This window comes from Nylanderia fulva, unplaced genomic scaffold (genome assembly GCF_048542155.1).
Source record: "Nylanderia fulva isolate GAGA-0341 unplaced genomic scaffold, ASM4854215v1 Scaffold1, whole genome shotgun sequence".
Lineage (NCBI taxonomy): Eukaryota > Metazoa > Arthropoda > Insecta > Hymenoptera > Formicidae > Nylanderia > Nylanderia fulva.
Genome location: NW_028189192.1, coordinates 10377042 through 10389945, shown reverse-complemented (window position 1 = coordinate 10389945; position 12904 = coordinate 10377042). Strand labels below are relative to the sequence as shown.

Here is a 12904-nt window from a genome sequence, read left to right as displayed (position 1 = left end):
TCCTCTAACGATACTGTTTTAATGTTACAGTTATCATTAAAAGAGAGAACTCGACTGTTGACGAGCGACTTTGAGTCTCAAGTCTTATCAAGTTCTCCCTGGTCACGCCAAAATATCTTGAGAAAGCATAAGAAACTCTTGCGAGCGTGTTATTAGAAAATATTTTTTTCTCATGATGAGTTTTAATGTCGTTTTACATATGAGAATTTCTCGATATTCATTTTCAAACCGTGCAATCTTTTTTGAATTTAATCATTTACATGCTCTACTACATGCTTTATCTAAAATATTACGAAAACATGAAACATATGTTAGAAAGCTATATGTATGTCTCTCAATATATTTTTATTATAGATTAATATTGTTAAACAATATGCTTTTTATTAGTTACGTATTTTCATAAAAATAATAAAGATATTATATAATAATATTTTACAAACAAAAAGATGTAATATATTTTTATATCTATTATTTCGTAAACTTTTAGCTTAATTATTACCAATATTAATATAAATGTTGATTTAAAAATTATTTTGTTATAAATTTTTATAGAGCCATTATAATTGAACAATGTGCAATATTTACTTTCGAACTCGAAACTTCGTTATCTGTGAAATAGATATTTTCTGCACACCGCATTTCCCAACATTCGTTGTCCATGTGTATCGCCTGATATTATTGTTCCCATTGTACAAAAAACGCCCTATGCTATGTGCATTGTTGTCTTTCCCTTTGCTACAACAAAAGCTCGCAACGGGTAACCGATAAAATGACAAAAAAAATCTTACCCGTACCAAACTCAGGAACAATTTATGGCTTAATTCAGATGAAGGTTAGCGCCGATAGCGGTAGGCATAGTGTACTGTAATAAAATAAATGTCTTCCGGAGATTCTTATTAGTTTTAACGTACGGAGAATGAGGAAGGGAAACGGCCAGAAACATCGCATAAATCAACTAGAACAGAGCATTTTTATATACATCAATAAATAATTGTTTTAATTCTCGGTTAAATAAAAACAGATATCTCGGATATTTCTTGTGTGATAAATGATTGCTAATTAATGTCTCAATCACCAACATCTATCATCTAAATTTGTCTGAAATCTGGATTGCAATTCAAGAATTTTGAAAATAATTGAATTATCGCGCAACAATATCGCGTTTATAGATTTTCAAGGACAGGATTCGCCATTTGAGAGAACTCTGTACAAATTATTATTCTATAAAATGTTCAATTGCTTCAAAAATAATGAAATCTTATAAAAATTTGTATGTGTCAGATTATAAATTGCGCTCTTTCCATTCACGCTTACAGCCGGCGCGATAAGATAGTCGTCGAAAACTTTCGAAATTCTAATCAGCTTAATCATCTTCTGCTTTATCTTCAATCATTTGATGTGACTTATTGTTTATTATTAATATTAACCGTTCGCCGATAAAAAAAGTTACGTAGGGGTAAATACGGAATGAAAGGTAGGCATACTTAAAATACACACATACAAATGCAAGCATATATTAGGCACGCCGAAGGTCTTTCAGCTAGAAACCATTGCTAGGAATAAGATTTATAGGACCGGCTACGCGATTGGAATAATGTTACCAGAACTAACATCGAAGGGAGAATCTCGTTAGTCACATAAATAAAATTTACTTAAATCGCACATTCGTGAATATACTTTGCATGAAGATCCTGCTCTTCCAGTCACATTTAAAATTACGCAATTTTGTCATTTTCTCTGCACGTCTCTCTCTCTCTCTCTCTCTTCTTCCTTTCTCAATTTGTTTTTTTCCTTGATTTATCATACAATTCCTAAACCCTCGAGCAGCTTTCGAATTCACAATCGCAGCCAAAGGTAAACCTGCTTCGGTTTAATTCGTATTTACTCATCTCCCGCCCTATGGTTTCATTATTTTCCGCGTATTTGCGTCGAATAACGCGTTTCTTTCACCGCAAGATCGACACAGAACTGCGAATTTCTTGAAAAAAGAGAAACGGAGATTCGAATTACTTACGGAAATGTGCAATTTTCATCGGATATCACGTGGTGTGCTTTTATTATCCCCGGAGGACGCCGGCGCTTTTGGCCTGCTGAGAGAGATCTCAGTGCGCTGTTCACCAGTCTCCTCGCACGTGTCTTTAAGCGGCAACTCAGAGGTTCCTATTCAGTGAGCGGCTTCTTCTTTGTTCGTCCCTTCGGTTCATTTCCGTACCCAAGTATTGCAAAATCCATCTGTATAGACCCTTCTTCTGAGTATCTGGTCCTCTCCGAAGCCTTTGGCCACTTCTCTCTCGCCGCATCTCTACCTGATACCTGACATTTTTGCCGAGAAAACACCGACGTATTTTAGAATAAGAAGCGCCAGCAATAGGTAGGATTATTTCGGAATATTAGAAAAATCCCACGGTCACAGAGCTTCATAAAACGGTAGAGAGACTCTTATGTGAATTGCAAAAAATCACCAGTTTTCTCTCTTCCTGCGAAAAAATTTATTCTTATACGTGACGAGTCGTTCCTGACGACCTACAGGTCAAACGATTATCCGGAACATAGTTAGAACCTGACACTTTTACAGTGCCTATTTTTTTTCCTCACGCTCTCCTTTTTATCTTTCATTCTCTTTTTCTATTCTATTGTCATCTGTTCCGTTCCCCCTGCTATCTCCCCGAGAAAACACTTGTCGGATCTCTTGGTGGATTCTGTTTCGCTGTGAAATTTATCTTTGTCGATTTGTCAACACAATCATTCTTAACAAGATCTGTTGAATTATTAAGATAATGTTAAGTAAAAATACCAAAAATTGATTTTCTAGAACGGCGAAATTTTCACATATTGTAAAAAAAAGATACCAAAACTTCTCTTCAAAAAGTTTAAAATAAATCTACCGTAATAAGATTAGTATTGTCAATTATAAAATGTCTTGTTATTTTGAAATAATGAAGCAAATTGTATGCATAGAGTTTTCTAAATATTATTTCTTATAAATTACCAATAATTTAATTAAGTGTGGTATATATATATATATATATATATATATATATATATATAGCTTTGTTTATATAAATCCATACAAATTTACAAGTTGATTTCTACATTTATTTTTCAGTAATATTATTGAAGAGATTATATTGTTAATTTATTCTCACTGTTCTGACTTATATAATAACTTTCTGAAAACAAATATTTGATGTAATAAAAACTCGGTTTCTACATTCGCATTTATCTGATAAATACTGATTTTGAAACAATATACATTAAATACTGACATTGAAACAATATTAATCTTGAACGAAGATTCGATTCCTTTATTTTACAAAAACGCACGATTATCTGTTATTTTTTATAAATTGTTAAAACAATTTATATTATCGACATCTGTATATATAGATTTAAAATTTAAAAAACTAACGGAAGAAAATCGATATCATTGGATTATTTTAAATTTTGTCAACGTTATCTAGAGATTGGCAATTGGTTTATTATCACATATAAGAGAGACTCTTATTACTATCGCTACGTGAATTCGATATATCTCTCAAGAATTTTACGATTATACGTATCCTTGATATGATGCGCTTACGATAACACATGTTTGAAATTTCATCATGATGTAACATATAATTATTACGCGATATTTTGAAAAGCTACCCTCGATGTTTTTTAGCAAAACACACGATGGCATACGAATGTTAAATAAACCGCATCTTCTTCTCTTTTCCCCAAGCAATGTTTCAGTTATATTTTTATCTTAAATTTTATACATTTTTTCGAGAAAAATGATTTTAAGTAATTCTCATAAAGACTAATATGTTTTATATTATTCTATGTACTGTCTTATTATTAGCTTTATATGAGCTAAATAGTATCGTTAACTCATATTTGACATACTCGTCGTTGTGCCAAAATGTAAAATAAACTGGTTTCTAACTTCCCTCTCTTTCCTAACATAAGCCTTAAACCAGGTTATCCCTAACTTAACCTGCTCTAAACCGAACCGACTTGTTCTTAACCTAACGTAATCTTAACTTCATGCAACTTTGAAAATCCGTTTAGATCACCTCTTAATATTCTTTTTCCCTTTTTTTTTGAAAGAAACCTACGGTGCTAAAGTCGTTTCGCAAACCTTAAGCTTTAGGCTATTTTATACATTATCGTTTCCTTTCTAGGAATGCGTACCCTTTGCAACCTTAAGGAAAACGCATTAGGATAAGCAGGAAGGACCGTTTGAATAAGAATTTATTTTGAAACATTTTCTAAAACTTTTTTTTTTACCACTAAAAGTAAGAAGAACACCAAAAAATATTCCACGTTTTTATAATTTTTGACAGCTATTTTATTATGCATGCGAAATGATAGAGGTACCGATAATTTAATAAATTTTTGTTTTCCAATTGATAATATAAAAATGATTATTTTGTGTAATAAATTTCTTTCAAACCGCAAATATGCGTCAGAGATATTTTAAAATGTTATTTAATTTAAGTGAAATCTTTTATTTGTCAAATAAATTATCACATGCGTTCTTCTCTTCTAAAAGTAATTATCTGCACGTACAGCTAAACATTCTCTTCACAAAAATTGATGAATCATAGGCTTATTAGTTACTATTTTGTTGCTTAAATTATTAATATTTAATTCATTGCAGATATTTCTGTTTTAAAATAAAAGCAGTATATTAATATATCTTTGAGAAAAAATATAACGTAAAGAACTAATTAATTTCCAAAATTATACGTTGTAAATAATTTGATAGTTGTGCCCTGATGATTAAAAATCCCTTGACGATGAAAAAAGTTGACCTCAATTTCATGAAAGAATACAATCTTGAAATGCAATCTTGCGAATCTTATTAAAAATATGCCATGTTACTTTAACGAGAAATAAAACCCAAAGGATCTCGAAATATCGAATTTTGTCGCGACATGCCCTTTTTGCAATCACGAGGTCGATTAGCTTGTCTTATTTAACTTAAGGGTCGTCGTCGCTACTCGTGACGTCATCGCTGACGAATCCGTCGGATGGCGGCAGACGCTGGTTGACCTTGCGCACGCGGTCATCTGCCGTCCGGTTATTCATATAAGATGGGAGAGAAGAAAAAAGAGGTGCGAAGGTTCGAACGAGAGAAGAAGATATATATATGAAAGAAAGAAAAGAGATACAAGAAAGACGGCTTCGAAGAGGAAGAGAGAAAGGTAGAGGAGGATTCGAGGAACATACATGGACAAACTGACCTGCTACCACCACACATCTCCCATGTGTGTCTTCTTCTTCCTCCTCTTCCTTCACCTCTCCGCCATCTCTACCTTTCACTATCTTCCGTCCGAGCCGACCGCGGATACTTAATGCTGTCAGTAAGCGCACAGTGCGGCGAGCACGGATTAATGAATGAAAGGAATCATAATCGTCGTGCGTACCGCTGCTACTACGACGAGCGAGGTGGCGCGAAAAAGGAGGTTTCGAGAGGGTAACCAAGCGAAGAGATGGTTGGATAAGAGGTGACTCGCCAGGGATAACGAGCCAAAGCTGATCAATCCCTTATGCGATGCATGAAAGAGACTGAGATGAATCTTTCATACAAAATGTTCGCTCTCTATTTAGACGAGAACAGTTTCTTCAGCGTCTCGAATCTTAAGATATGTATATGTTGAAATACCAAAATCGCAGCAGATGGTGAGAAAAATTCAAATCTTTATGACATTTATTAAATACACTGCTTCCCGAGAAACAATGCAGAAATGTTTGAACGTTCATTTATTATCTATATCAGAAATAATATTACAATAAAGCACAAGAATGGACCTCAACAAAAATTAATATTATTTCAGATTAATTTTCTAATTTTTTAATTAAAACATAATTTATTCTAGAAAATAGAATATAATGATATATTGAATATTTAGAAATAATATTGAAGAAATTGTTACAATTAATACGAAGTAGGAATCTACAGCCTTAGCAATTGGATAAGAAAATTATCACCTGGATTGTACAAAACAATTTTCTCTGCATAATTATTTTATTGTATAGACAGTAGGAAAGAATATCTTACAATATGATATGATTCAAACGCATAAAATTCTTGAAATTTTTATATTTAAGAAATTTTTGTAAAATCTATCTCAATAATGTAAAGAAATATTTTTTTATCCGGCGTTTACGTAAATCCAAAGAAAACTTCGACTAACAAAGAATGCAAGGACGCTGTTGAAAATATGTTCACGCAGATGTACATTTTTCGAGTTTCTGCTGAAAATCACGCAAAATCTGTCACTGTCACTTCGACAATATCCGTTTCGGACCTTCTTCAGGTATATAGAAATCTACCTCCTTGCGATTTGTCCTTTCATAGGCCATGAGAAACTGTTTAAAGAAATAAGGATTTTCAACTTTTTTCCGCTTTTCTATAAGTTTGCTCTATAAAGAACTTCCTTTATAAAAACCTTTTTTTATCAAAAATAGTTAAAAAAGATTCCTGTTTTTTCCAAAGATTGCTTGGAATCGTTTCTAAATTTTATTGGCGTTGTAAAATGATAAATTAACCAGGTTCAAGAATATTTACCTGAACTTTGTCGGCAATACTTTTGTCTAGTTGAAATACTTTGTCTTTTGTATTACTGAAGAATACCTATAAATTTGAAAATTCAAAGAACAGTAAATTCATGATTAATGGTTTTAGTGCCGAGTTTTTTTACCTGAATTTTGTGAATAGCCGAAATTTTTAATACAAATTTATCTTCAAATTAATTTTATTTCATTATTTTTTTAGAAAGTTACTATATATAATAGTTTTGTAAGGAAACAACATACAATATAGAAAGTTCGTTTCTCTTTGAATTTATATAATTGTTTTTAATTGCAAGTTAATATTAAAAAAACATAAATACATTAAAAATAAATAATTGCAACAAATAATTATTTTTTATCTGCCAAATTGAAAAATATTTACAATTAAATACTATACATTTATAATTAAAGAATTCGATTAATTTCATCACCAGTATACACATAAATGTATATAAAATCATATGTGTGTGTGTGTGTGTGTGTGTGTGTTTAATTGTAATATTAAGCGACTTTCTAATATTGACAAAAAATAGTGAACAAAAAAATTTGGTTTTTTATATAAGTATTGTTTTACAAACAATATATTAAAATTTATAAGTAAGAATATAAAATATTAAATACAATTTGCCATCTTTACAATTTATCATATAAACCGAAAATTTATTTCAAATTAAAAATCGAAATGAAAAAACAAATCTCTTAATTTTCACGTCGATGAAAATATTAAAGACAAAGAAGATGCAAAGTTATGCATTGCGTGTGATGCCAAATTAGGTTACGTCTTGTCAAAATTAATTTTTTTATAATACCGTGACAATTCTATCGACCTCTGAAACTGGATCGATTTTCAGCGTTCTCATGTTTCAATCTAGAAGCCGAATATTGAGGTGCTTCCGAAGCAGACCAATCGTGTATGAAATGTCGAGAATCATTTATCTCCATCGTCTTTTTCCAATCGGGCGTTGTATCACTCGATTGTTAACAATCAATATTTAACAATCAATATTTAAATGTCTATTTAAATATTGATTGTTGTGTCTCACATATCTACAAACTTAATTGTGAATCATAATCTCTATAAACCTGATTAGTCAGACTTTTTCTCAATATTTCCAAAAGATAATCAAATTTTATCGATTTTTATTAGTCTAGAGAATATCTAGAGAAGAGAAAAAATATAATTATACTGTACTATACATATATGCACAATTTAAATTTTAATGACAGATTCTTTCGAATAATCTAATTTTTTTTCATATAAAAATTTTGTATTAATTTGATTTTCATAAATTATTAAAAAAACTCGCGAAACTTGTCTATCATACACACAATATTTATCATATTCTTTCTGTTACGATAATAATCAATAAAAAATGCATTGCGTCTGTAATTAAAACGCGAGAGAAAATGATAAAAATTATTTGAAGAAATGCTTTTATCCCTTCAAATGTAATGTAATTCGCGTTAAATTTTCGCTCTTATAAAAATCACTCTTTGTCTAAGATACTCCTCGAAATAATCAGAGTGAACAGTCGAATCTTATTTGACCTCCGGCTCCTTGATCGACCTCTGCCTTAGTCCCTTTTTTCCATCCGGTCCGCAATGAGATACTGCAGGCTTTTTTGTCAGCGGTATCGAGTGCCTAATGCATAAATAACCGAATGGTCCGTGAAATACGAGTGCCGCGTTATTCGAGGACACGGTGAAAAAAAAAACTATCCTGCTTTGCCTCGCTGTTACGTCTTATCGTCTGCTTTATTACAGCTGGTATCACGCAATCATTTCAATCATCTTTTTTTTTTTTAGACAAATCGATCTCATTTGAATTTAATATCTCGTCGAGACACTCGCACAGACAGTAAATATATCATTTGTAAAATAAAGTTTACCATTTATCTACGCTTGAGCGGCAGCTTGAGGCTTAATTCATAATATTAATCTCATTATCAATAAGAGCATTCACGAAGATTTAAAAAGTTAAATTACTAAAAAAAAAAATTTTATGGATAAAAATAAAATATAGAATGTAAAAGAGACTGAAATCGTATTATAAGATTTCCATGACATTTTCGTTAAATATCTTCTTTTACTTCTTAAAAATAAAGATAATATCATAGATAAAAAATAAATAATTATAGATATATTTGAGTACACAAGATAATAAAATATAGAATGTAAAAAAAACTGAAATTATCAAAAGATTTCCATGATATTTTTGTTAAATATTTTCTTTTAAAAATAAACACAATATCATAAAAAAAAAAAGAAATGACCTCCTGTAGTTTGAAACGAGTGTCGTGTTTATGTTGTCCTCGAGGGCCTTAGTTGTCGCTCAGTACACAAGACAAGCTCGCCTAAATCTATCTATCTATCGTCTATCTATCTATCTATCTATCATCGTTGAAAATAAAAATTCTTTCGAAGTAACAGATATGAGTGAGTTCGATTGGAAAATTCTTATTAAACTAGCAGTACGACGTGGCGAAAGTTTTTGCAAAGATATCATAATTGTTATAAAATATGCAACAGTTCTATCAAGCACGATCCCTCACTCAGGAGTCCTTTTTTACATCAAAAGATTACAAAGGGAATTTTTTTTTGTACATTATTTAATATCATTACCAGCAAATCCATAAGAAAACGTGTTTCTTTTAATTCTAAAGATGAGAATTATTGATAATCTTTGATCAAAGCATCTTTAATCAACGCATTAATATCCCGTGTATAATGATGCTGTTGCTGATTAATGTTTTTCGTTTCCGTCAATGAAGATTCACAAGAAACGTTTGTGTACGTCTGTCAAGCGGCCCTTGGATGTGATGTAACGCGTTTTTTCCGCACCGCTATGAGTTGCACAACATTATGTGTCAAGGGCTTCGGCGCGAACCACGAGACTCTCGGGTTGTCAACGTTGCAAACGTCGGAAAAATGACAAGCGCTAATTTATCGTTTCGGAAACGACGACACGATGCATCGCGCTCACGCGACAATAATGATAAGTCGACGGATTATACACCTACGAAGAGAGCTCCAGCGACCTAGAATCGCAGGCTTTCTTGGATATGAATAATCCTGGCATAAACAACAAGATCCTCGAAGATGTATCTGCCAGTTTCACTCCTACATACGCGACATGATTCGTTCCGCTTCGGAAAAGCGATTTCCGTGAGGGCGGAAAATCCGACGACACACAACTTTGCACAATAAAAAGAAACGTATAGGCTTTTATGTGATTGCGGAAAATTCAAAAAACTCCACCGCGATTGTACTTGCAATCGTTTATCATTCAAATGCATGCTAATGCTAATTCCTATCTGTACTACCTAACTTTAATTTTAATGCATCGTTCATTATTTTTATTTATATTTTCTTAATCAATTTTTCGATTTTTGTGTACTTAATGTATTGAGACACGCGTGTCTTAAACAAACGGTGATTTTTATAAGAGTGAAAATTTGACGCAAATTAGATTACATTTGAAGGGTTAAAACCCTATTTATCAAATAACTTTTGAGTTACAGAATTAATTTTATAGGTTTGAGTTATCCGATGTAAAGATTCAAATCAGATATGAAATTGTAACATATGATTTTATAATTGTCCTGGAATTTTTTTAGAAAAAATGTAGTCTATTTCAATCAGTTATAGAAAAATCATCGAGATAATCAAGAACAATTTTATTTTGTATAGAACGTAAACAGAGGTATTATTGAACGCATACATACGTATACTTGCAATTCCTTCGGAAATGCATCGCGCAACGAAAGGAAGTTGTTATTGGGTTACGTTCAAAAGGCCGGAAATGCAATGCGTATTCATAATAACCGAACAGCACGCTTGTCCGCGTTATGATATTCGTAATAGTATGGAAGATGATAATTGTGACATAGCTGTAAAATAGCAAGAATACGTTATCTCACACACACATAAAACCATGTAAGAATTAATGATTAATCTGCAATGTGTCATACAGCATTTTTCTTTTTTTTCATTTAGATATAGCGTTATTCTTCTAGTGCAAAAAAGATCAATTAAATAATTTTAATAAAAAATGCCTCCATGTCTAAAGTGGTCAACAAAAACACAAAGGACTTTTTTATGAAAATAGAGTTTCACTAAATTCTATAAGTAATCTGTAGGACCATCGATTCTTTTGTGAAAACAAATTTTAAAAGAAATTTCAATATAGAAAAAGATAACAATATCGAAAGCTAGGGGTCTATAAAATTTTAATGACTTAAGAGTTGAAGATTTAGATAACTATGCAATGGCATCTGTCAAAATGACTATAAATCAGGATTTTCTTCAATAGGTGGGGACTCAGGTTAAAATCTTCCCGTCACTTGATCACGCTTGTTTTGTGAATATACATCCTGTGGGGCCAAGGATGATCTGACTAATCCCTTGTATTGTTTACGCACGGTCGCCAAAAGTAGGTATAGAAATATTGTTTCGCGAAGAAGCGCGTCTCGTGAAAAGAGATGACATTTCCGAGCCCACAATTTTAGACTCTGTCTCCGACAACGGTATTAAATCCGCACAGGTTCCGACAGGTTGACCGCAACCACGCTCTCCTGTTGCGTTTCTCCCATGATCAACTCTACGTACAGACGACGACGTTACATGCCTATATGTTGCGAGAGACCATTAACGTATCGCGACTGCACAAAAGATTCCTACCTACCCGTTGTCGTAAACACGAGGTACCCCTCGAGGTATCCCGCTGTGTCGGAAACAATAAGCGCGATAGCTGAACGCGTCAATGTGTATCGGAGACGTGCGATATATGCAAACTTTCGTTGAACGAACAAGAGCGTGCAATTAGTGATTTTCGACTCGGGCCCTTCCTTGGAGCGCGTTAATTTAATATTTTCACTGATTAAATAAGTTTCGAGCTTATAATGATAAGGACTAACATAATATTTACGGTCCTCTCGGAGAGAAAACTTTAGCCTTCTTTGAAGTAACAGTTATCATGTAAGAAAGGATTCTGAGTCATTATACAAATTATTTTTATATAGATAATATTTTTTCATAGGAAAGCAAAACATATGTCTCACGAGAAAGAAAAAAAGGAAAGTTATGAGATAAAACATTATTTTTTGGATGTGTTTTTATAAGCAACGATAAATAATTTCGATTATACGATGCGATATCTGAATGTTAGAATCGTTGATATGGTGATAATATTATTTAATAAATGTAAATATCAAAGAAAAGGCATTTGTAATAATGAGAATATAATCTCTTATCTTGTTTATCGAAGGTAAAATTCAGTAAAAATAAGATTTCTCAATAATCTTCTCTTAATTCGTAAAAAATATTTAAAGAATGTAAAGTTAAAAATTTCGATTTGCAATATTATTGAAAAAGTTATTCTAGCTAAAATGTAATTACACAATAATTACACAAAATGATATTCTAACATATGTATGGCAAATAAATATAATATTGAATCTATATTATAATTTTCCCTTTTTTTCAAGCTCGAAATGGTTTGATACTTAATATCTTTCCTCTTATGATATTTTCCCATTTACTTTATTTTTGATGCTTCTATTAATTATCATATTGGTCATTTACTATTATTTTATTGATATATTTATATAATATATTCTGTTTAGTATTAATGGCCAAGAAAATTCCTGAGAATATTCATATTTGATTTATAAGTATAACAATATTATGTTATCTGTAAGCATGTGAACGCGGAAATGTGAAAGGGGAAAAACATCAAATATACATTAGAATATGATATCAATCAATCAATGAAATTTTGATTTCAGAAAATTATAAGAAACTTAATTTCTTATATTATGAAACCGTATCTCTCTCATCTTTTAAGCGCAACAATTATGTAAGTTAAAAAAGTTAACTATATCTTATAGTTATTATGACTTTCAATTAAAATAATTGAATTGTTTAATAAAAACTTGATGTCTATATTATTTTTAGATAAAAAAATGTCCTACTCTTTTCGAAAATTGAAATAAAAAATCGATGACATATTGAAAATGTAAAATCTAGCTAAACGAGATTTTTAAGGCAGATATTTAAATAAAAAAAAATGAGAAGAAAAAAGTTGGAAACATTGAGCGATAGTTTTTCAGAAGTGACACATGTATACATATTGTTGTGACATATATATGTCAATAGCATACCTGTCAGTGGCGGGAATCTCTTGATTTTTCGAAATTTTAAACTTGATCAACTGATCGATCGTCCCTCGATTGGATGGGAGAATTAATACAATAATTAGGATAATATCGATATTGAAAATTTTGGCGTGGACCAAATTAAAAGATACGTCCTTCCTGACACACTGACAATGCGGTACTGT

General features: G+C 31.5%; 1 long non-coding RNA gene across 1 annotated transcript; it reads right to left on the bottom strand.

The window, feature by feature from the left end:
• Positions 1-6076: 6076 nt before the first annotated feature.
• LOC114942109 (uncharacterized) lies at positions 6077-12875 on the bottom strand. Its single transcript, XR_003821751.2, has 3 exons — positions 12726-12875; positions 6560-6625; positions 6077-6360 (listed from the first exon to the last, which is right to left on the bottom strand). It is a non-coding gene; the product is annotated as an uncharacterized LOC114942109 (long non-coding RNA).
• Positions 12876-12904: the final 29 nt, after the last annotated feature.